Source organism: Ictidomys tridecemlineatus, chromosome 14 (assembly GCF_052094955.1).
Source record: "Ictidomys tridecemlineatus isolate mIctTri1 chromosome 14, mIctTri1.hap1, whole genome shotgun sequence".
Classification (NCBI taxonomy): domain Eukaryota; kingdom Metazoa; phylum Chordata; class Mammalia; order Rodentia; family Sciuridae; genus Ictidomys; species Ictidomys tridecemlineatus.
The window spans coordinates 52847342-52870787 of NC_135490.1; the positions used below are offsets into that span (position 1 = coordinate 52847342).

Sequence of the window (23446 nt, forward strand, 5' to 3'; positions counted from 1 at the left end):
ACATTCCATTTCTCAGAACGATCTTATTATTCTAAAGTACCTTCAGCCTCCAGCTGCCCGCCGCTGGAGTTACCTTAGAGCTCGAATCCTCTTAATCAGAAGCGTCCAATTAGACATCGATTGGCAAAGCTCTGCCCGCATTGTTCAAGAGCCATAAGCTTTTATGTCTGCACCTGAGGAGGGATCCTGCTGCCCGCGCGCCGCCCCGCAGCCTGTGGCTACAGGGTCCCTAGCCCCGCTGCTCCAGGGCCGGCGCCGGGCGGGAGGCTGAAGCCCACAAACATAGCCTGAGGGTGGAGAAGCCACCGGAGCCCTGGAGCTACGCCGCGACTCCCTGCCTTGCATGTTTTCCTCATCTGCCCCTGTTCCCCATGGGATGGAGCCAGTCCCAGGGCTTCCGTCTCCACTTTGGGCAGCAAGAAAAGGCGGCCGAGGGCGGGAATGGGGAGTCGATATCGGTCCGGAAGCCCAGCACCTGGACATGGCCAGCACAGATTCAACTCCGGCGGAAAGAGGGAAGGGGCTACCAGGATGCCCGTCCTCCCACCCCCTCGCCGGAGCGTGCCTCCGCCTCCTCCCGAGCTGCCCGGCAGGACCTCGGAGCCCTGTCTATCTCGCAGCCCCGGAGCCGTCCCCGAGCTGCGAGGAGGTCAGGTTTACCAGAGGAAGAGAAGACTGTGTCCGGGTGCCCCGGCTCCGCTCGGCCAGGGAGCAGCTGCCCGGGGCAAGGACCCGCGAAGCGCGGAGCTCCCAGCGGGCAGCTAGGCGGCCGCCGGGCTGTCACTGCCGCCGCCACGGAGCCGCTGCCTCTGCTCCCCGAAGGCTCTGGCGACTCCTTCCCCTCCCTCTGCCCGCCCTCTGGCTCAGGATCCGCAGGGATCTCTCTCTCTCTTTCTCTCGCCTCACTTCTCTCCTGCCTCCTCTATGCTCTCCTCGCCTCTCCGCCCTTCCCCCTATCTCTTTCTGCCTCCCCCTGGCTCCCTATCACGAGTGCGGAGTTAAGTTCCAACCTGGGGACTTCTCTCGCGTATCAGAGAGCAGCCCCTGCCAGCCCCAAGGGTGACGGTGCTGGGAAGGAAAGGGGACAGGCGAGGAGACAGGAGGTAAGTAGGGCCCGGGTGGCAGGGGTGGGGGGTGGGAGATTGGATGGGGATGAGGGGTGAAGACAGTGAATGGGGACGCGGGTTCCGGACTCAGGTCGGACACTAACCGCCAGCCAATGAGGATGCTCCAGTCCCTTGCCTGCCCCAACCTCTTCACCCCGCCTTAACCCACTCCACTCCACCCTGGCCCGGGGCGGGGGGATGAAAATGCTGCTGGGTCTCAGAGCTAGTGATTCTGCAATCTTTGTAATGTTTTGAACGACCAATAAAAATAAATAAATATATAAACAAACAGATAGATAGATAGAAACTGAGACATGTCTACAGGCTGAGGATTATAAATAGAGTGAGAAGCCAGAGACCCCACAAAGGCATGATTTCTCAACTCACTCCAAGGTATACAGGTGTGTGGGGAATGGAGGAGAGACTAGGCAACAAGAGAGGAATGGCAGCAAAAAAAAAAAAAAAAAAATGACATTCCCACTGAGGTCTGCCAGTGAAGGAAATGAAGATATTAGTTTACCAGGAAACTCTGTTATATTCTTGAGCCTGGTTATCTTACCATGTTTAAAGGCAGGTGAAAGTATTTTTTATTTAGAAACTGTTATAATAAGTTATACTTAAATTAAATTTATTATTATATGCATGACGGGGTGTAAAGTGATGTTAATGCTTTTACAAATAATTAAATCAAGATAATTAACATGTCACCTTGTGTGAAGGTATTTCAAAGTGTATAAATACTCACCCCTATTATTTAATAGTGGTTAAGAGCCTTTCCTTGATAATCTAACAATTCTATGTGTGAGCTCCAGCTCTGTCAGTTATAGGTTGTGTGATCTTGAGCCAGTATATTAATTAAGCCTTCATTTTCATATTTGTAAAGCAGCAATAATACACCACCCTCCTTCTTAAGGTGCTTGTGTAGATGAAATGAGAAAATGTACATGGAAGTACCATGGAAGCTCAACAAATGTCAGCTACCATTATTTTCTCTTCAGGTTTCTATAAATAATGTGACTCTTTTTATACTTCACACAATGTGGGGGGGGGGATCCAAGGCCTTGGGGCAGAGAAAAGAGCTATTTATATCCCTGTAGTTTTTAATGATGTTGAGAACTGTAATACAACTTCCTATAAAATACATTTTAGCTCAAAGCCAAGGGAGGTGTGATTCATAATGTTGAAAAGTGTATGCCTCTTGGCCTTGAATAAAGTCTAAGTGACCACAAATTCAGATGAGACATGAGTCCTTAAAATAGATTGTTTACAAAAAATACACATTTAAAAAAAATTATATATGTATGCCAAGGTCTCGGCTTGGCACCAGAATCACAAGCCACCACACACCTTTGTAGGTTCAAACAGCAATACTTTATTCCCGCTCTCACACCGCCTCCACACAGGTCCAGGGGCAAACCCATTCTGCCGTCTGCCCGCACAAACCTACTCCACGAGGCTATCTCCAAATCCCATTTTAATCTCACGAGAACTCAACGGGAACAAGCAGCAGGAACACCCTAATCCCAGCAATAATCTTCAACCTCTAACTTCCCTAAAACCCATTATCTTAAACTGGCAACGCCTTAAACTCAAGGAACCAGTTACTTCCTCAAACCTGATCAGCTCTAAACCCGGATCCGCCTTGGTCCTTGAGCAAGGTCACCTTATTAAAGCATGTATGCAATGTTCCATCAAATGTCCTCTAAGCAGCATGGGGTACGCTTGGCAAGGAAATTTTGAAGTGTCATTCCTACTTGGTAATGGCCCTCAGCATATATATATATATATATATATATATATATATATATATATATATAATCAGCTATAAAATGATCATGCAAAGCAATATTCAGTACTAGTGAATATAATATGCACATACTAATATAGACATTTAGGCTTTTTTCATATTGTATTCTATTTTAAACACATTAGTCAAATTCTAGAAGAGGAAAATTCCAAACATAAAAAGGACACTTATTGGAATAGCAAGTGAAATATTTAGCTTACAATATGACACATTCATGAAGCCCATGGGTCAGCACACTTTTTTTTTTTTTTTTTGGTAACAGGATAGTAAATCCTTTAGAATTTTCAGACTGGTAGTTCTCTGTCCCAACTACTCAACTCTGGTGTTGTAGCAAGAAAGCGATTACAGACAACTTATAAAATAAATTAGTGTGATTGTGTTACCATACAATATTGTTTATATTGGCTTGTGATGCCAAGGCTGGAAGACCTCATGATTCTCAAAGCCAGCTTCAGCAAAAGCAAGGTGCTAAGCAACTCACTGAGACACTGTCTCTAAATAAAATACAAAATAGGGCTGCGGATGTGGCTCAGTGCCCCAAAGTTTAATCACCAGTATCCCCTATTGGAACAAACAAACAAACAAACAAAAATAAGTGGCAGGCCAGATATAGCCTGTGAGTTTTGTGTTACCTTTATTAAATATATATGTGTGTGTGTGAACTGTTAACAAATGAAGATGATTGTGTGAATATATTGGTATGTTATATTCATGTAATATGTTACAAGTATTTAATGTTTAAATCTTATACATATTATGAAAAGCTTCAAACTATATTGGGCTCTTTCCTTTCACAGCTACAGCTGCAGCCAGAAGGAAGCTGAGGCTTCAGAAGAGGTTTGCCTCCAGTGTCCTCTGCTGTGGCTAAAAGAAGATCTGGTTGGATCCCAGTGAGACCAATGTAATGTCCAAGGCCAACTATCAGATCTGGATCAGATCTGGAAGCTGATCAAAAATGGCTGATCATCCACAAAACAGTGACTATCCATTATGGGGCTGCATGTCAGAAAAATACCTTGGCTCCCCAGAGGCACAGACATGTGGGCATAGTTAAGCAGAAGAGTACAGCTAATGCTCCAATGCAGGAGAAGGTCACCTTCATGCAGAGGATGCAGATTCTGTGTAGGCTGCTCAGAGATACCATGAATCTAACATTGACCACCACATATATCACAGCCTCTACCTGAAGGTAAAGGGCAATGAGTACAAAAACAAGTGGATCCTCATGGAGGATATCCACAAGCTGAAGGCAGATAAGGCTGACAAGAAGCTTCTGGCTGACCAGGCTGAGACCTGCAGGTATAAGAACAAGGAAGCACACAAGTGCTAGGAGGAGTGCTCCAGGCCAAGGAGGTGGACATCATACAGACTCTGTCCAAGGAGGAAGAGACCAAGAAATAAAGCTCCCCTTTTGTGTTTGTACATAGTGGCCTTGGTGATAACATAAATACTCCTTGGACTATAAACAAACTTTATCTGTTAAAAAAATAAAAACTGTATTGTACCAAATTTTTAGAAGTTAGAAGTTTTCTAAATCATCCTTTTTACAATAAAAGAAATACAATTAATCTGGTCTTTGATTTGTGAGGTTTAAAGAAGTCATGTTACTTGTGTTAAAACCAGTAATAGTTCATCACTCTGCAAATATTTCTGCTCTGTTGCTCTGTTACTTTGATTTTTTTTTAATCTTCAACATCGTTCTGAATTTTGTTCACCATTACATAAAATGTTCAAATTTTCAGCATTGAATTTTATTGGAAATGTATAATTGTCTTGTTGAAACTCATGTCCTGAAAGACTATGGACATATTTAAAAAGCTAAATAATGAAATGCAACTAAAAATAATATTCAGAAAGAACTTTAAGTGCATCCCGATGATGGTCACTGGTAAAAACTGGCAAAAACAAAAATCTTAGTACAAGAATATGTAAATATAGTTGGAAACCTTTGGCTGATATGAAAAAATATTAGAAAATGAAGCTGTCAATTGTCATTTGGAAAACAAAAGCTATGCTTAATAGAGGACAACTTTTTTTAAGTCAAGCTTTTTTTTACAACCATATAATTTATATGGTAAAGATTTTATTTTAACAATTGTGGTTAGAAATACTATATCTATACTTAAGCACTTAGCTCCAGTCTAGAAAATGAAGTAGCTTCTGGCTAATTCTATCAGTTTGACAACTGTATTTTGTTGAAGATGAACTAAAAGAGACTGGTTTCTCATTATGGGAATGAAAAATCAATGGAACTTTAAATCATCACACTGTCTTTATAAGTTCCAAAACACAAAATGTAGTGATGTGCATAATGAGCTCAAGAGGCTTACAGAACATCATGGCCTGTTTGGGCCACAATATTTTCTGCACTCAGAAAGCAGTTCAAGAATTTGAAACTGAGCAAGATCTAGAGATGTATTGAATTCTTTTTTTCAAGAGGACTTTGGTTCAAGGGCAAGAACTTAATGTTTCCTGACAAAAGAGACAAGTGCCCCCCGCCCTCTCTCTCTTTCTTTCTTTCTGTACTATGAACTGAACCCAGGGGTGATTTACCACAGACCTACATCCCCAAACCTTTTTATTTTGAGTTCTCCCTAAATTGCCCATGCTGCCCTTGAACTTGAGATTCCCCTACTTCACTGGGATTACAAATGTTTGTCACTGTACCTGGTGTGTGCCAATTACTTTTACAAACCAAACTTGAATGGCATTTAATTAAATATCAAATTTTGATTTCATACATGCATAACCTTGTAGATCAACAAAGATTTTGTTGGAGTTTGTTGAGTGAGATGAAAAGTGCTTAGGATAGTATCTGACCTAATAAATTCTCAGTGCACTTTATCATTACCTTGTTAATATCAACATTTCTTATTGTGTACTGTATATCTTGGGATAGTGGAACAGTGCACCTTGATACTTGTCTGACACTTTTGCCACTAGCCATGTTCACAGCCCACAATCCTCTTCCCTGCCACCTGGTCCTTCTCCAACATCCTTGGGCAGTGGTTTGCAGATAGGTGCACACCAGCATCACTTGCAGGTTCATCATCTCATCTGACCTCCTTCTTCACCTGGGGCTGCTGATCTCTCTTCCTTGTTTCCCATGCAGTGCTCCTGTGATTTGCTGTCCTGGTCCCTTTTCCACATTGATAGAAGGGAGCTGAACCATGGTGGTTGGATGGTAACCACCAGAGCATTTATACAGTCCTGCAGAACTTCTAGCACCATGAAGAGTGCAGGCTCTGCAACCAGCTGCCTGGGTGCTTGTTCAGCTCCTGCTCTAGTTCTGCCCTGGGCAAGTCCATTGCTCTAGACCTACCTGCCTTCCTCTGTCAAGACAGACTCCTATATGGATCTATATTGTCATGTGGTGTTGATGATCTACTAAGGAATGGGCTTAGAAATACCTGGCATATAATAAGCAGTCAAAATTAAAAATTTTAATTTATCTTTTTTAATATTCCTCATTATGAGCCCTAGATCTTGTGACAGTAAAATAAATGGAAGCTAGCTGGGTTCAAATTCTGACTGAACAATTCATTGGGAGTACAATTTGGAGCACATTATTAAACTAAATCAGCCTGTTAGGCTATAGGATTAATAATACCTACTTCGTAACACATAGTTGTTATAAAAATAAATAAGATAAATGGAATTAAGCACTTTGTATAATGGCCAGCATGGAATAAATAGGAATTACGAAACTTCAGTGCAGTGGTTTATAGACCTTATGATTACTGATACCAGATTGCAGATCAAAGTTACTATACAGGGTCCTATTTTTATATATCAATTGGAATTTAGCTCTACTAGTATCTAGAACTGAGTAGCAACAAATAGTTTTTTTAATAACCATAAATTACTTTTTTATTTTAATAAATATTAAAATTTTAATAAAAATATTAAAATTTAATAAAATAAAATTTTTTATTAATTATTAAAAATTTAATAAAAATAATAAATGTATATACTGCATCTTTAAGTAATGAACTTTGCTCTCTGGGTTTCTTTCCATTCCACCTTAAAGTGCATTAATTAAAAAATAATGAACCACTTCTTTATCATTATTGTTCAAAAAAGTAAAAATAATATTAACATGAAGACACTAATCCACTACCATTAGTACTGCAATCTGGCAGATTAACTTAACATTCTGCTATATTTAATACTATCCAGCAGAAGAAAATATCTAATTTTGATTTTAAACACACTCACAAACAAAAAAAAGGAAACAAAACAATCTCACCATGGACCTCTGACAAAGGTTTGCTACAGCTGCCGGGATCAGGGTGTGGTGAGGGACAAGGGTGCTGGGATCCCAGGAAAGGCTTCTGGGATCCTGGAGGGTCAGGTGAGAGGGTGAAGGCCTGCTAGGGAGGAGCAGGTGAGGGCAGGGCCTCCCTCCAATTTAGGAAACAACAGCCCTTGGTCTTGTGATTCTGGCAGCTTATTCAGTGGCTGTAAAGCTTCATCTGTCTGAAATCAAAGGCATATGCAGAAATCTACTCCCAACATAGGGTGAGTCCTTGGAGAAGCTGGCTGGGCTTCTTTCTGGAGAGTTTCTCTGAGATATCAACAATGGAAAAACAACCCAAAATTGACAGAAGACCTGCAGGAAATGTCACTCTCTTGCTTCTCCCTTTACTGGGACACTGCCTCCGGGAAGGCTAGACTGGTTCCAAGCACAGGGGTCCTCCTTCTTTGCGAGCAACCATGGCATTTTTAGTAGTCCAGAGGAGTGGCTGGTGGTATCTGCTCCAGGAGGCCCAGCTGGGGTCCCCTCCACCCAGGGTGGAGGCCATGGCTACTTCTCCACAGTTCTCTGTAAGGCTTTCAGCCCTGCCCCATGGGAGAACATACACAGAATGGCAACCACCCAGCAGCCTGCATGCTGCCTTACCTCCTAAGGTCTGGCTCCTAACAACAACCTCTTCCCTCCCGGGAGGGTTTTTGCCCTACCAAGGTTGGGCAGGAACCAGAAGAACAGTTTCTCTGTTTTGCCAAGACTGGGACATGGGCTTACTCAACCCCAAATCCCTTTTGTCAAGTGTCATGAGGGCAAAGTCCACACAGTGGAAACCAAACAAAATGACATGCTCATGGAGGGGGAGAATGGGAAGCCAAATACAAAACAAAACACCCCTCCACAGAGAACAACAGAAAAGCTCACCCAACACTCCTTCTGTTCCCATGTGAGGCTGACCCCCCAGGGAGCCCAAGCAACCCCTAAAATAAAACCCAAACCAAAAACCTGAATTGTAAATCCAAACCAACAAACCCTTCCTGAAACATGCAAAGGAACTGCTTACTCAGAAATATCCCAAATAGTCTGATGATGATCCAGAGCATTATGGCTTCCCCTACCCTCTAAACTGGAGAATTGTATTTTCCATGCAGTACCCCAAGGAGAGCAAACTCTCTTCTCAAGGCCAGGGCAATAACAGCTAAGAAGGTAGTTCTTGCTGGCACCTGGGAACTGTGTTTTCTTTAACTCCCAGGCACAGACAGTGGCCTGTCCCAGGGAGAGATGTGAGCTCATGAGACAACTCCAAGTCCCAGGGACTGTGGGGTCTTCATATGCACCCAGCCATGGTGGATGGTGGCAATTCCTGAGAAAGAGCATGATCCGCAAACATGGATAAGGACAATATAAGGGCTACCTCTGGTGACAACATGGTAGCCACCAAAACAGCCAAACGAGCAGGATGCTGGAGGCCCCCCTATGACCACATCTCTTCCAGATTTGTAGCAAAGGCACAATTGGGGTTTCCAAGATGGCCTGTCCCAAATGACATGTAGTCCATCAATGAAGAAACCATGGTGCACCATAGGTCCCAGCTTTCTCATGTCTGGGTTCCAGGTCATTCCCTTCCCTATTCAATGTATCCTACCTTCCAGGCAATAGCTGGAAGGTGGGCCATCTTTCAGGTCCCACATCTGTAGGGTTTAATGTTGTCCTTCCCCTCTGGTTGACGGTGTTGAGCACCTGCACCCATCTCTCGATCTTCTCCAGGCTGTCTGACTTGCCTCATTCTGCCTGCTCTTTAACACATCCTGCTCTTTTCCAGGGGTGTTAGGCTGCTCATTCTCATCATGTACCAAGTAGTGGGAAGGGGCCCAGCCCTCTAGCTCCCCAAACCTCACATACCACTAGCCACTCTCCTGATTTTCCAGCACCTGCACCTCCACTCCAGCAGGGAAACTGATCTCTGAGTCCTGGATCTTCTGGGAGGTGCTACATGTTACATAGGAGGTGGCTGGCCCTTCCTACTCCTTCTTAGGGATACATGGGAGAGCAGTGGCTGGGAGGGTAATGATGTCGGCTGAGCCTCTCCTGGTCCCCCTTCATTGGGCCCTTCAGAGGCTATGTGTGGGGTAAGCTATAAATCCTCATTCCTAGGGTCCTTAGGGCCCTTCCTCCTGGAGCTGGCCTGTGGGTCTCAGTTGGCATCCTAAAGTGCTGATGTCCATCTTCTCTTGACTCTGTGACTCTGCAAGTTCAGGAAGGGCTTAGGCTGGACAGATGGCTTGGCCTGGACACAGGAGGTGATCCCAGCCCTCATATCAGTGTCCTTCCCCTGGCCCTGACATTGGGAGTGCCACGAATGCCTGCATCCTAGGCAAAGCATGGCTTCAGGCCACCACTGTTCTTTGAAAAGAAGGAGGAAGAGGAGGAGGATGAGGAGCAGGTGGTGTTGATGGTGATGGATGAAGAAAAGGAGGCCAAGGAGTGGTTCTTCTCCAGTTTGGCCTGGCATTCTTTTCTGTCTTGAGCTTTAGGAGTGATGATGACTTGGGGGAGCCTCACTTGGGGGAGTTTTTCTTGGCAAGGAACAATGAGGAGCCCCCTGTGGAGTCACTGTCCCCAGAGGAGCCTCTGGTCGACAGGGTGTCCTCTCCATATGGCCAGAAGCCCTCATTCTCATCGCTGGTCTCCTCTTCTAGGGCCAAGTTTTCTGAAGGCTCACCCACCTTGAAGCGGGCCACTGCAGGGAGGAGGCATGTGAGGGTCTATGGGGCTGGGTAGGCTTATGGTCTCCTGAGCCTCTGTCTTCTGTGTGCTCCTCACTCAGCTCTGGTTCAGAGTCAAAGCCAAAGGTGGGGATGACATACTCAGGCTCCTCTTACTTGAGCTTCAGAAGGGAATCCTGGCTCTTCTTGACACCCACAGAGGCCTCCTTGTTCTCCTTGGGCTCGCTGAGGGGTATTGGCGGCAGGACTTTGGACTGTGTCAATATGCTCCTGCGGCTTCTCAGGTTGTGTCGCAGTCTGGCTAGGCACAGAATAACCAAGCTGCCACACAGCATTGTAGGTTCAAAACAGGAACTCTTTTATTCTACACACTCCCAAGAATGCCAAGCACACAGCCTTCTCCTGGGACACACCACCCCAACCAGAAAACCCTCCTCTAGAAATCCCTCCTCCCACACTTCCCCAACCAATGGGAACTCTCTAGGAATCCCAGCAAGACTTCCAAACTAGCAGGCTTAGAACTCCAAAGTACCAGACCAAGGCAGACAGCAGGGGTCTAATATACCATTGAATACACAGCTTAACATAAACATTATCATCTCAATGGCTTGCTGGAATCACCTCTCAACCACTCCCTACTGGCAAAAGTGCCACTCATCATTCCCACTCAGCTATGGCTCTCAGCAATATGGGTCTTTGCAGTGCAGGGTCCAGCAGAGGTCACAGCTGGGTGTGGTCAAAGTGATGCAATAGGCAGCAGGGACAGCAGACTACCATGCACCATGGGGCACCTAGAAGAGCATGTCCCTACACAGGTCCACAGTGGAAGCAGCCAATGTGAGTGTCAAAGTCACAATTGTGCCTTTCCCACTGTTTCTTAATTAGAAAACACAAGGATGTTGGACTTGCTTTATCTTTGGATATGGAGTGACCAGGAGAGAACAGCAAACACAAAACCATCAATTGCAAAATGAAACACACCTATCCCACTCCTCGAGTTATGCCTGAATGACTTAATGTGACACAGCCACATGAATGTTTATAGCAGCTCAACTCACAATAGCTAAACTATGGAGGAAACCTAGGTGCCCTTTAGCAGATGAAATGCAAAAGAAAATGTGGTATATATACACAATGGACTATTACTCAGTCATAAAAAAGAACAAAGTTATGATATTGGCAAAATAAGCTAATCCCAAAGAACCAGAGGCTGAATGTTTTCTCTGATTTGTGGATGCTAATTCACAAAAACGGGGGAGGGTGCCTAAGGAAGAATAGAAGGGCTTTGGATTAGACAAAGGGAGGGGGGGTGGCATGGGAGTAGGAGGGATAGTAGAATGAATCAGACATTATGAGCTTATGTGCATATATGATTACATGACCAGTGTAATTCTACAACACGTACAGCTGGAAGAATGAGAAGTTATACTCCATTTATGTATGATGTATCCAAATACCATCTACTGTCATATAAAACTAATCGACTCTGGATGGGTACAGTCATGTCCAGTAGAACCGTGGAGAGATTTTTGGAGCCAAGTGGAATGTCTGCCTAAGTAACCCAGAGGAAAGCAGCCTCAGAATGACCCTCTGGAGGGTGAGAATAACTGAGCGGTGGGTGTGGGAGAAGAAGCAGTGCAGAGTCAGGAGGAGCCTGAGCTCAGACCAAGTGGGGGTGGGGGTCTCTTCACCCTGGAGCCTCCCTTTGACCAACCGCCTTGGCCCAAGTCCTTTCTGCGTCACAGGTTCCATCCACACGTCACAAAGGCTAAACTCCAGTTCAGCCTTTGGTCCAAGGAGGAGCTGGCTTCTCAGCCCAGCTGCTCTGTGCTGACCAGCGTTGGACTAGTGTGGACTTCTGCCTAGTGACGAGCCCCCGTGCGCTCCATGGGCAGTCTTCTGGCCAAGAGCGGTCGCAGGCTGCGCCACAGGGCCCTGGTGGCCCGTCAGACTCCCCTGCGCCTCGCCCGGGAGGCTCCCTCTCCTCACAGGGACCACCCCGCTGCACCTGCCGCTCCCCCCAGCTTCCTCCAGGATCCCCGACCTCAGGGGCCTCCTGCTGCTGGCAGGGACAGAGGCCCGCTCCTCTGTCGGGGGATCCTGCTGCCCGCGTCCTGGGGGCCGTTCCCCAAAAAGCCGATGCTATCGCGGAACAACTCCCGGATGTTCGGCCCCTGGACAGTAGTAAGGGTCCCCCCTCCTGGGCGCTGGCCACTCCTCCTGCCTCCAGTTCCTCAGCTTATCCACCAAGCTGAGGGGCCCATGACAGCTGCTCGCTGCCCTCTTGGTGCAGCTAAGGAAGCTGAGTTCAGGGCCCAGGAACATCCAGAAAACAGCAAGATCCATCAGGACCAGGAGGAGGAGAAGGAGGAGGAGAAGGACGAGAAGGAAGAGGAGGAGGAGGAGGAGGAGGAGGGGGACGAGGAGAAGCTGAAGGAGGAGAAAGAAGAGAAGCTGGAGAAGGAGAAGGACGAGGAGGAAGAGGAGAAGGAGGAGGAGGAGGAGGAGGAGGAGGAGGAGAAGCTGAAGGAGGAGGAGAAGGACGAGGAGGAGAAGGACGAGGAGGAGAAGAAGAAGACGGAGGAGGTCACTCGGGGAGACCTCAGTACCCTGGAGGCCAGTTCTTGGCCCCCAGAGAGAAATAGTGTTCTCGAAAGGCCCCCGTGTCGCCCAAGAAGTGGATCTGCCTGTCTGCCTCCCCATCCATCCAGGGAGAGCAGGGCCTGAAGCCCACCTGTGTTCTATCCCAGGGTTGGTCTTCACTAACTGCTGCTTTCAGGAGGCCGCATAAAAGAAAGCTGCTCATGCCAGTGGCCCTGCCATCACTGATTGCCTGGCATCAGGATGGGCTGCCCCCACCTGCAAAGCGGCCACTTTTATGTTCAAAAGGCACCCTGAGGAGGGTTCAGAGTGCCAGAAGTAACCACGTGAAGCCTGAGACACAGGTCGCCCAGGGCGGAAGAGAGGCTCTGGAGGACTGCACCACCTCTGTCCATTCATCCTCCCCACCTGCAGGCCCTACCTGGAATGCAGGCCCCCTCCCCCCACCCACTGACCCCTCCCCCATCCCAATGGAATTCCAGCCTGCTGGGCCCCTGAACCTACCCATCCCTCCACCTTCCCCCTCATCTAATATTCCACTGCCTCTTCCCAGGAAACCTCCTTCTCCCTTCAGCCCCAGTCCCCATGTTGGAATTACCCCTAATGTGTTTCACCTTCCCACACCTCCTACCCAGGTCCCTTTCCCCTCCAATCCTACCTCTTCCAGAATGGAATCCCTAACCCCCATGTGCATAGATCCTCCTCCTCCTCCTCCTTCTCCTTTTCCTCTTCCTCCCCCTCCCCCTCTTTCTCCTTGTCCTCCTCCTCCTCCTCTTCCATTTCCTTCTTCTCTTCCTTCACTTTTTTCTCCTGCTCCTCCTCCCCCTCCTCCTCCTCCCCCTCCTCCTTCTCCTCGTCCTACTCCCTCTCTTCCTCCTCATTCCCCTTCTCCTTTTCCTCCTCCTCCTCCTCCTCCTCCTCCTCCTCCTCCTCCTCCTCCTCCTCCTCCTTTTCCCTCTCCCCATTCTCCATTTCCACTTCCTCCTGCTCCTATTCCTCCTCTTCCTCCTCCCCTTCCTGCTCCTCCTCCTAGTGTTCACTCTCCTTTGGCTGCTCCTCCTGCTGCTCCTCTTCCTCCTCCTCCTCATTCCTTCCCAAGACCCACTCCTGTCCCTTCCACCCCAAACCCCAATACCCAGGGCCAGCACTCCACTAGGAGTGTCCCTCCCACCCAAATAGCCATGTCATCGGCTCACCTTTCCCAGAATCCCGCTGTGCTGCCTGAGGACACGGCCATGGACACCACTCCCCCTTCCATGGCGGTCATTTTGTCCTCTCCTGCATCCAGTGACAGCAATGTCCATGGCCATAGGCAGCACAGGCAGCCAGCAAAGGGACCAGTCCTCCCCAGCCCTGCTGCTCCTCTTCCTCCTCCTCCTCATTCCTTCCCAAGACCCACTCCTGTCCCTTCCACCCCAAACCCCAATACCCAGGGCCAGCACTCCACTAGGAGTGTCCCTCCCACCCTAAGAGCCATGTCATCGGCTCACCTTTCCCAGAATCCCGCTGTGCTGCCTGAGGACATGGCCATGGACACCACTCCCCCTTCCATGGCGGTCATTTTGTCCTCTCCTGCATCCAGTAACAGCAATCTCCATGGCCATAGGCAGCACAGGCAGCCAGCAAAGGGACCAGTCCTCCCCAGCCCCCCAACCCTTCAGTTCTCCCAACCCAACCCCAATCTGTCCCATTCCATTGTCCCACCACCCACCCCTCAGCCTGCTTCTAGGAACCCTGCTGGACAGCAAAGAGCCTCTCTTCCCAATGCCCCCACGCTTACCACGCTGCCAGTGCAGGACCACTCACAGGCCTCCACCCTGGCACAGAGGGCATCAGCACCACCAACCTCCCAGGCTGCCAGTGCAGAGCCCATGGATACGACCCCTCCTTCGAAGGCTGTCAAGTTCTAGTCACCTCCTGCCTGCCAAGTTCTTAGACTGACTCAATTTGGTAAGCAGGGCAGACACGTCGACAGCTATTTCTATATTGTAGGCCTGGTGCCACATATTTGCGATTTGTTGGCTTTTCACATAATAGCTGAAGACGTAATCACCAATGAAGCAGTGCATATGTGTACGTGCACACACACACACATACACAGAAATGCCACAGTCTTTGTTTCTAAGTTTCAGAAGTAGGCAAACTTGAAAATTTTCTGAAACTATAAAGGAGACTAAAGTGATGTGATAAGTGTATGAACTGTGGGAGCCTGGACTTAAATCAAGCATGGAGGATGACAACAGGACAACTAAGAAATTGGGCTATAGACTAGAGGAAAGTATTGTGTCAATGTTAGTTTCCTGAATGTAGGAATTTTCCAGGGTTATGGGAGAGAATGTGCTGTCCTGGACAATTCACAGCACAGTAAAGGCATCAAGTGCACAGGGGTAGGAGACACAAATACTCTTCTCAAACTGTTCAGAAAGGTTGAATTAGGGAAAGAGGCAAGATAAAGTACATGTGGCAAAATGTGAAAAGTCTGTGACTCCTCCTAGACATTCCAAAGAACTCTCATGGAGAGACAGGAAATAAAGTTTGTCCAGGCAGTTTCAGTGGTCTTCCCTCCCCCACTAGGAAGAAAAGTTTGGCATTCATTTGCAAACACACTTCAATATTTCACATGTATAGATGAATCTTTCAACTATTATAATATAGACCTTTCTCCCTCATTAATGATGTGTTAAAATTCTGTAAAAGCTGTTTGCTCCACAAGATTAATTCAACAAGATTGATTAGATCAATTAGGAAAGAATTCCCATATGGAATTCTCTTAACAGTATTTCTAAAGTTTGAAAATCCTGCAGAGTAAAAAATATCTAAAATTACTATAAAGAGTAAATAACAATGGATTGGAACTGATGTAACAATGACTGCAGATTGTGTTTACATAGAAAAACAGAATTGGGCTTTACAGGAGGAAATGTGAGCAGGCCAGAAACAGGGCAGCAATGAAGTTACGTAAGTTGTCAAGAGTTTGATAGCACCATGACGTTGATCATAAAACTGTTCCATGATGTGTGTCCTCATGAGAACCCTGAGGTGCCCGTTTCCATGACTCTGTACACTATGCTTTGCTTTGCTTCACATTCTCTATATTGAAGAAGCTGGAGTAGAGCAGCTTTGTATTTTCTCAAAAAGATTAAATTTAATCTCTATTAAAGGAAGACCTTTCTAACATGTGGGACATGAGTAGTCACATTGGGTCTGGCCTTGTGATCCTCAGGTGGCATATTTGTCATCAAATATAGCAGTCGACCTTGTGGGGAGGATCAGTATTCAGGGTCAGTACCAAGCAGCAGAGAACTCAGCCCATCACAGGTTGAAAGCAGAGCACTGCAGCACCAAGGGAATGAGGTTCTTGACTCAGCTAACCATTGGTGAATTAGGCTAAGGCTTGTTGAATATTTGTTGATAATTGCCCTCAACTAGCTTTGAACTATGAATAAATATATCTGAGCAGCTGGCTCCAACAGAGGGCAAGATGGAAGCACCCAATAGAGAATACTATGAACCAATGTTCTTTTCCCTGGAAGTGTCTTTCTTACTCTGATTTTTCTACTCCTTCCTATGTGCAGGCCCCACCTCCTTGGCCATAGGCGTGAGCTCACCACCTGGACTGGCCCATCAGGAAACTCAAACTTCCCCAAAGAAACAAAGCATTCATGGTGGAGAGGTGTTCCATATGGAGACCACCCAAGTGGAGGAAGGGGAAAAGAAAATCAGACACACTGGCGTGAGAACTGGTCCACACTGTTTATTTTTTGCATTAGCTTCAACCAAAGGAGGAACGGTAGTTTTATTGTCTCAGTGAGACCCTCGATATCATTCATTGTCTTCTGAAGAGACTACTGGTCACTGCGGAATAGAAGAAAAGATACTCATGCTCAAATTCCATTCCACTGTAAAGTGCACAAAAAGAGTACCTCCACATCAAAAATTCATGTGTCAGGAAAAAGAATTCTTGAAAGAATGATCACAATTTTTACTAGATGTTTTCGCCATGAGTCATTTATTCCCTTTATGATTTTTTTTTTCTGGGGAACTAAAGCAGAACTTGCAAATGAGAAAAGTTAACATTCTTCACTTTTAATAAATATGGGTGTGTTTTATAAACTAATTCATAGATCTTACATCTTATTAGCTTCATCTCTTTAATTCTAGTCTGACAACAAGAATAACTGCTCAATAAACTTAAGATAATACTACTAAACTGAATAAAAAACAGATTAATAATAAGATTTCATCAGTTCATCTGTCAAATAAATACTTAGGAATTAATTGTGGATTGTAAATTTCATTTTAGTTTATTTAGTACTATATATTTGGGTGCTTCCCTATGATTTTGATCTAATTATATAAGGAAATCATATTTTTAGATTCCTATAATAAAATCTGTCAAAGTTATGTTTATTTTTATGGTAATGTCTTTCTCTTCCATTTCAAAGTGTGAGGGAAAAGAAATTTATCTGTTCAAATTCTATTTTATGTTTTGTGGCAAAATGTGAAAAGTCTATGACTCCTCCTAGACATTCCAAATAAATGTCATGGAGAGGCAGGAAATAAAGTTTGTCCAGGCAATTTCAGTCTTCTTCCCTCCCCCACTAGGAAGAAAATTTTGCATTCATTTGCAAATACACTGACTTCAATATTTCACATGTGTCTATGAATATTTCAACTATTATAATATAGATCTCTCTCTCTCATTAATGATGTGTTAAAATCTTAAAAAGCTGTTTGCTCAACAAAATTGGTCAACAAGATTTGTTAGATCAATAAGAAAGGCCATATCGGGATTCTCTTAAGAGTCTTATGACATTTCCAAAGTTTAAAAATCCTACAGAATAAAAAACATCTAAATTTAGTATAAATAATAAATAACTGTGGATTCGAACTAATGTAAGAATGAATGAAAGTAGAATTGGGCTTTACAGGAGGAAATGTGACCAGTCCAGAAACAGGGCAGCAATGAAGTTATGTAAGTTGTCAAGAGTTTGATAGCACCATGACTTTGACCATGAAACTGTTCCATGATGCGTGCTCTAATGAGAACCCTGAGGTGCCCGTTTCCATGACTCTGTACACTATGTTTTGCTTTGCTTCACATTCTCTACATTGAAGAACCTGGAGTAGAGCAGCTTTCTATTTCTCAAAAACATTCCATTTAATTTCAATTGGAGGAAGACCTTTCTAACATGTGGGACATGAGTAGTCACATTGGGTTTGGCCTTCTGATCCTCAGGTGGGGTGTTTGTTATCAAATATAGCAGTTGTCCTTGGAGAGGATCAGTATTCAGGGTCAGTACCAAGCAGCAGAGAACTCAGCCCATCATAGGTTAAAAGTAGAGCACTGCAGCACCAAGGGAATAAGGACGCTGCTCTTTTACATCCACTCTCCAACAGTTTTCATTTTCAATCAGAGTACTTAAGTAGGAATGATTGTTCTTCCAATGGTAATGTCCAGTTCTTTGTTCTCTCAAGAGCAATGCGTACCAATTGTAGCATAAAATATTTTGCTTAGAGTTTTTCTATTACATTGAGCCTTTATAGTGTCATACACTCTGTGCAAAACATCACATCATTTCATGTAAATTTCACAATTCTTTGAACTAGACATTATGAGTCCCATTTTACATGTTCATAAAATGAGCTTTATGGAGGGAAGCTTCATTACTTTTCTTCCAAAGACACTCAGTGGTAAGAAAGAGCAGAGGTGATTAAAAATCTGATTCCAAATCCATAATGATTAACCTGTATACTCAACAAACTTTACAACATGGACTTGCTGAAAAGAGGCTTATAAACTGCTTTATGCAGAGTTTGTAATTAGGCATTCAAAATATGCTACCATCCATTCAGTAACCATGTGTGCCAAATGTCTTGTAGGACCATGAGAATGAAATAACTTGTTGAAATTAATCATGGAATAAATATAGAGCAAGAAATGCAAAGAAGAGATATTTTTACCGATTATTTAAAATTACTATGAAAAGTACATTTTAAAAGGAACTAACAAACTGTAATAATATTCAAAATGCAATATTTGAGTCCTATTTGTGCTTAGCAAAAAACTAAATCAACACTGTTTCCAAATCCTACGACTTCTCTGAGGATAAATTTAAATTTATTATTGTGAATGTTATTCAAACCAGAGCTCCATTAGGCATCAGATATTTCAAAATATCTGATTTCCTCTTAAACACTAACCCTGTGCCTTCCATTTCTGACTTCATCTTCAGCATTAACCCTCTCCCTTCATTTAAAGGAAGTTCAGTGAAGTTCAATGCCCCCCAAATTACTGAAAAATATCAAATTCAATTTTTTTAAAGGTCTGAAAGAAACAAGAGGTTAATAGGATGCTGACCTTGGTTTTTGTCCCTCTCATCATTTCCTTGAAAGATTTTAACTAGCTAACCATTTTTAATTAGGCAAAGGTTTGTTGAATTTTGTTGATACTTGCCCTGAACTAGCTTTGAACTATGAATAAATATACCTGAGCAGCTAGCTATGACAGAGGGCAAAATGGAAGCCCCCAACAGACAATAATATGAACCAATGTTCTTTTTCCTGGAAGTGTCTTACTCTGATTTTTCTACTCCTTCTCATTTGCAGGCCCCACCTCCTTTGCCATAGGACTGAACTCACCACCTGGACTGGCCCATCAGAAAACTAAAACTTCCCCAAAGTACCAAAGGATTCAAGGTGGAGACTTGTTTCATATGGGGACCACCCAAGTCCTGCAGTGGCTGACTGCTGTGAAAGAGAAGTGTCTCTCCATCTGACATCAAGAACTAAACAAGTCAGGTGTATATGCCAAATGTCTTCTTTGATATAAGGAGGGCAACAAAGAACAGAACAGGGAGGAAGAGCATGAGAAGAAGACCACCATTAAATAGGGATGAGAGGGTTGGAGGGAAAGGGGGAGAGAAGGGAAATTGCATGGAAATGGAAGGAGACCCTCATTGTTATACAAAATTACATATAAGAGGAAGTGAGGGGAAAGGGAAAAAAACAAGGAAGAGAAATGCGTTACAGTAGATGGGTTGGAGAGAGAAGATGGGAGGGGAGGGAAGTGGGGATAGTAGAGGATAGGAAAGGCAACCCATATAATCCCTTGGTGCATGGATGGCAAGTGCTCATAAATGGAGTGACCATGGTTCTGGAAGATGATACTTTCAGTACAGGCTGCCATCCTGATTCATGAGCACCAAGTGAAAATGCTGTTGCCTAGTCTGTGCACATTTGGGGAGGAAAGAGAATTTTGTATTGTCATTCTCTAAATGAATACATTACCTTGCCAAATTGTCTGACCACCTTGTTTACTTTTGACCAAGGATCTCATGAAACTAATGATGTAGAAAAGAATCCTTTGGTAGCTGCTACTATCCCTATATTCCTTGTGATGATACACCTCATATGCATACTATGTGGCTTTCACCTGCAGTGTCTTAGGCATATCTGTTCTTGAACAATATATCTGGTGCTGCAGAAAGGGAAACAATGAGACTGTTAATGCCCTTGGGTGCAGCTCAGTGGTAGAGCACCTGCCTGCCTTGCACAAGGCCCAGGTTTCAGTTCCCAGCCCCATGAAATAGAATGTTATTCTTATTGTGGACTAAGAACTTGAAAATATATTTTCAAAGAGTAGATGGAAGTCTGATCAGGGCCAATCACTCACCCCTGCCCACCCCAACTTCCTTCTTCAACTGTGCCCATTCTTCAGCTGTGGACTGTGTCATATGTATATACTTTTTTCCCCCCAGGACTGGGGATGGAACCAAGACCTCGTGCATGCTAGGCAAGCACTCTGTCACTGAGCTACATCCCCTGCCCTGTAAGTACTTTTATTATCAAGCATTCTCCACATCTGTGCTACCTAATTCTAGGAAATACTTTATATTTCATTGCTTCACATGAGCTCAGAGAGTCTTTCAAGAATAACCAAAACTTAAGTTTCAATAGGTGAGGGCTTGGTAGACTTGGGCATATAATTCTTGAAGTCTCCAAGGAAACATCAGTTCCCAACTCTTTGCAGACATGGGATCATTCTGCAGTCCCACTTCTTGCCTGAAGACCATAAACAAGAACATGGTTCCTAAGCTATAGAACTCAATGTGGTTCTGTTACAAAACACAGACACTTGATTGGCCTTTGTCTTGGCACAGTAGCTCCAAGCTTGGAAGAAATACACCACAAGGAGACATTAGATCTTGCAGCATTATTTCATCCCATTTGTACATTTTCTCTGTGATTTTGCAATCTTAGAGCATCCGAATAAGAGGTGGCAAAAGTCAGGGTTATAGATTTCCTGCTGGCATTGTTACAGATTATGAAAATGGAAAAACAATAGAGGCTCATACAATATTGCCTAGAATGGCAACATTTTCAAAAATACCATACTTTAAACATTTCTGTCAGGCCCCAAAGGAAAATTGTTTAATATGGTTTGGGTTTCAATTTGAGATGTCACATTGATGGACTGATATGGGTGGGAGATTTGGGACTGAGGGTTATTTTGTTATTTACTAATAAATGAGATTACTTCATCACAAAAATATATCACAGCATTTCATTTTAATATTTGGCTTAGAAAAATTGGTGCTTCCCAATAGATGACAAAGTCCAATTTCTCATGCTATTGTAAAGATTGTTTTTTTTTTTCATTTGTTTTCAGACAGAAAGGAGACTCTTCTGAGCTGCTCCCCACATAGAATCTGAGTTGCTTTTTGTTTCCATATGGAGTATTGTTTTCCTCTCGGTGACATATGCAATGTTCAAGTGAATTGGCTACTGAGACATAAAGTGATTCATGAGGTCCCCTGAACCATTTGCTCTGAGGACACATCATGTCCTCCTGCAGATCCAGAAAGTGCCCAGAAATCCACAAAAAATATGCTGAAACCAAGCAGCTTCATTACAAATGGCACTACCTAGTCACCAAGCTGTGTCATCTCTTGCCATTTAAAATGAACAGGTGTTATTTTTGCTCTGAACTGGATTGCAAAACATCTAATTTTTTTTTAGCTCTTTTTTGCCAGTTAAAATCCCATGAACAACAATACCTGAGCTACTTGCCAGAGTGCCAGAAATATTTGTTCTCCAAATCAAGCATGTAAGGATCTCAGAAGGTGAAGGATTTAGTCTGGCAGCATTGAAAGAATGGACTGGAAGGAGGGCCAGAGTTTCAAGGTGTTGGTCACTAAGAACCAACCTGTTGTGGCCACTCTGCTTTCTCAGGGTGGGCCTGCAGTTAGAGAAGGCAGCTGTAAAAGGGTAATGGAGGTGTCATAGTTTCTGAGTGACAGATCACTATATATATATTTTTTACCCAGGTAACTCCCTACTCCTGAATTCTGCCATGCAACCAGACCTGACAGTGAGCCGAACATACAGTGGTCCCATCTGTCTACAGGACCTGCTGGACAAGGAACTCCTGACACAGTCCTCCCTCTTCAACCCTTTGTCGGACATCAAAGTCAAAGTGCAGAGCTCAATCATGGTTTCTCTGGGAGTGTCTGAGAGAGCCGAGTGCCACGGCAAGAATCACTCTGGGACATTTCCCCATGGAAACAATCGCAGCTTTAGTACAATGCATCCCCAAAATAAAACGCCATACATCCAAAATCTGGCATCACTCCCCACAAGGACAGAACTGAGGACAACTGGTGTCTTTGGCCATTTAGGAGGGTACTTAGTAATGCCAAATACAGGTGGGTGGTAAGTGTGTGCCTGTGTACTTTCCAGAGTTTGTTTAAATACTTCATATAATTATATCCTGTCAAAGTCATTTTAGGATGTTTATCATTCCTTTGTCAGAACAGAAATGCCACCACTCTACCGGTCTATTGGATTTACACAGCACACCAGGACCAAGGCTAAGATTAGGCTTTGTGGTTGTTATCTCAGAAAGCTTTAAATGCCTGTTACAGTTGGTAGCCATATTAGCTGAAACTGTCTATGTAGTCCCCTGGGTTTAAGCCCCTTTGAAATATGTTACCTAGGGCATGATCAAGTAGCCCCAAAATCATTCTTTGGCGTGACCACAACAAGTACCATGTTTATAGCTTTGCATGGCTTATATGCTAGTAGATAATTTCATGCAATGACAGTCTCATTTCATCAGTAAATGACCTAATAAACACACTCAGTGTTCATAGACCTTGCTAAGGGTGTTCCTTCATGATGAGCAATGATGAATAGTCATTGCAAAGCTGCTCCTTTGAATTACCACTTCAGTTACTGGGCTGTGTTGTAAGCACAATTAAGTTCCAAGTATTTTCTTTCTTTATTTGGGTTGGAAGAGAGGAGATTTTCTTGATGTTTTGCAGGACACATAAGGTGCCCAGCTCGGCTCACTTTTAAAATGATGTCCTAAATGTGGATTAGTTTTTGGAGTTGCAGCCTGGGACCTAAGTGGGTGGCAGAATTACACTTTGTCTCCTGAGTCCTAAGCAATGAGAATTGGGTAGTGTGCTGAGTCACAGGGTGTTTGCCTGAGAGGGATGGGGCCATTGGATCTGCAAGCATCCTTAGATTAGCACAGATTCAAGGCTGTGGCAGGTTTCTCTCTAAAGTAAAGCTAACTAAAATTTTATCTCATAATATAAAATCTGTAATAGGACTAGTCCAATATTATTGTTCTAGCCAACTGAACTCTCTAACAGTCTACTAACTTGAAACTCAACTTTTTCTTAAGTTGATGAATGTTGACTTGTTCATTCTCTCCCAAATTAATTACTTTCTTTAAACATCATTTCAAAATCTGTTTTACTTCTTTTAAATAACCCTCTAATGCCACCCTAATGATTATATTTGGATAAAATTCCAATCCTTCATACCTTTCTTGGTTAGCATTTTAGGACGTGAAAGGATCTTGGTTGAAATATGTGTGAGCATCAGTGTATAAATGTTTGCATAGGATGTCACTCTTCTTTTGATGACTCAATGTAGAGTGAATCAG

At 44.2% G+C, this 23446-nt stretch overlaps 2 pseudogenes; one reads left to right on the plus strand and one right to left on the minus strand.

Moving 5' to 3' along the window:
- The first annotated feature begins 371 nt into the window (after positions 1 to 371).
- LOC144370536 (large ribosomal subunit protein eL19 pseudogene) lies at positions 372 to 4346 on the plus strand (annotated as a pseudogene).
- Positions 4347 to 8803: 4457 nt separating this feature from the next.
- LOC144370537 (SH3 and PX domain-containing protein 2A pseudogene) lies at positions 8804 to 10223 on the minus strand (annotated as a pseudogene).
- Positions 10224 to 23446: the final 13223 nt, after the last annotated feature.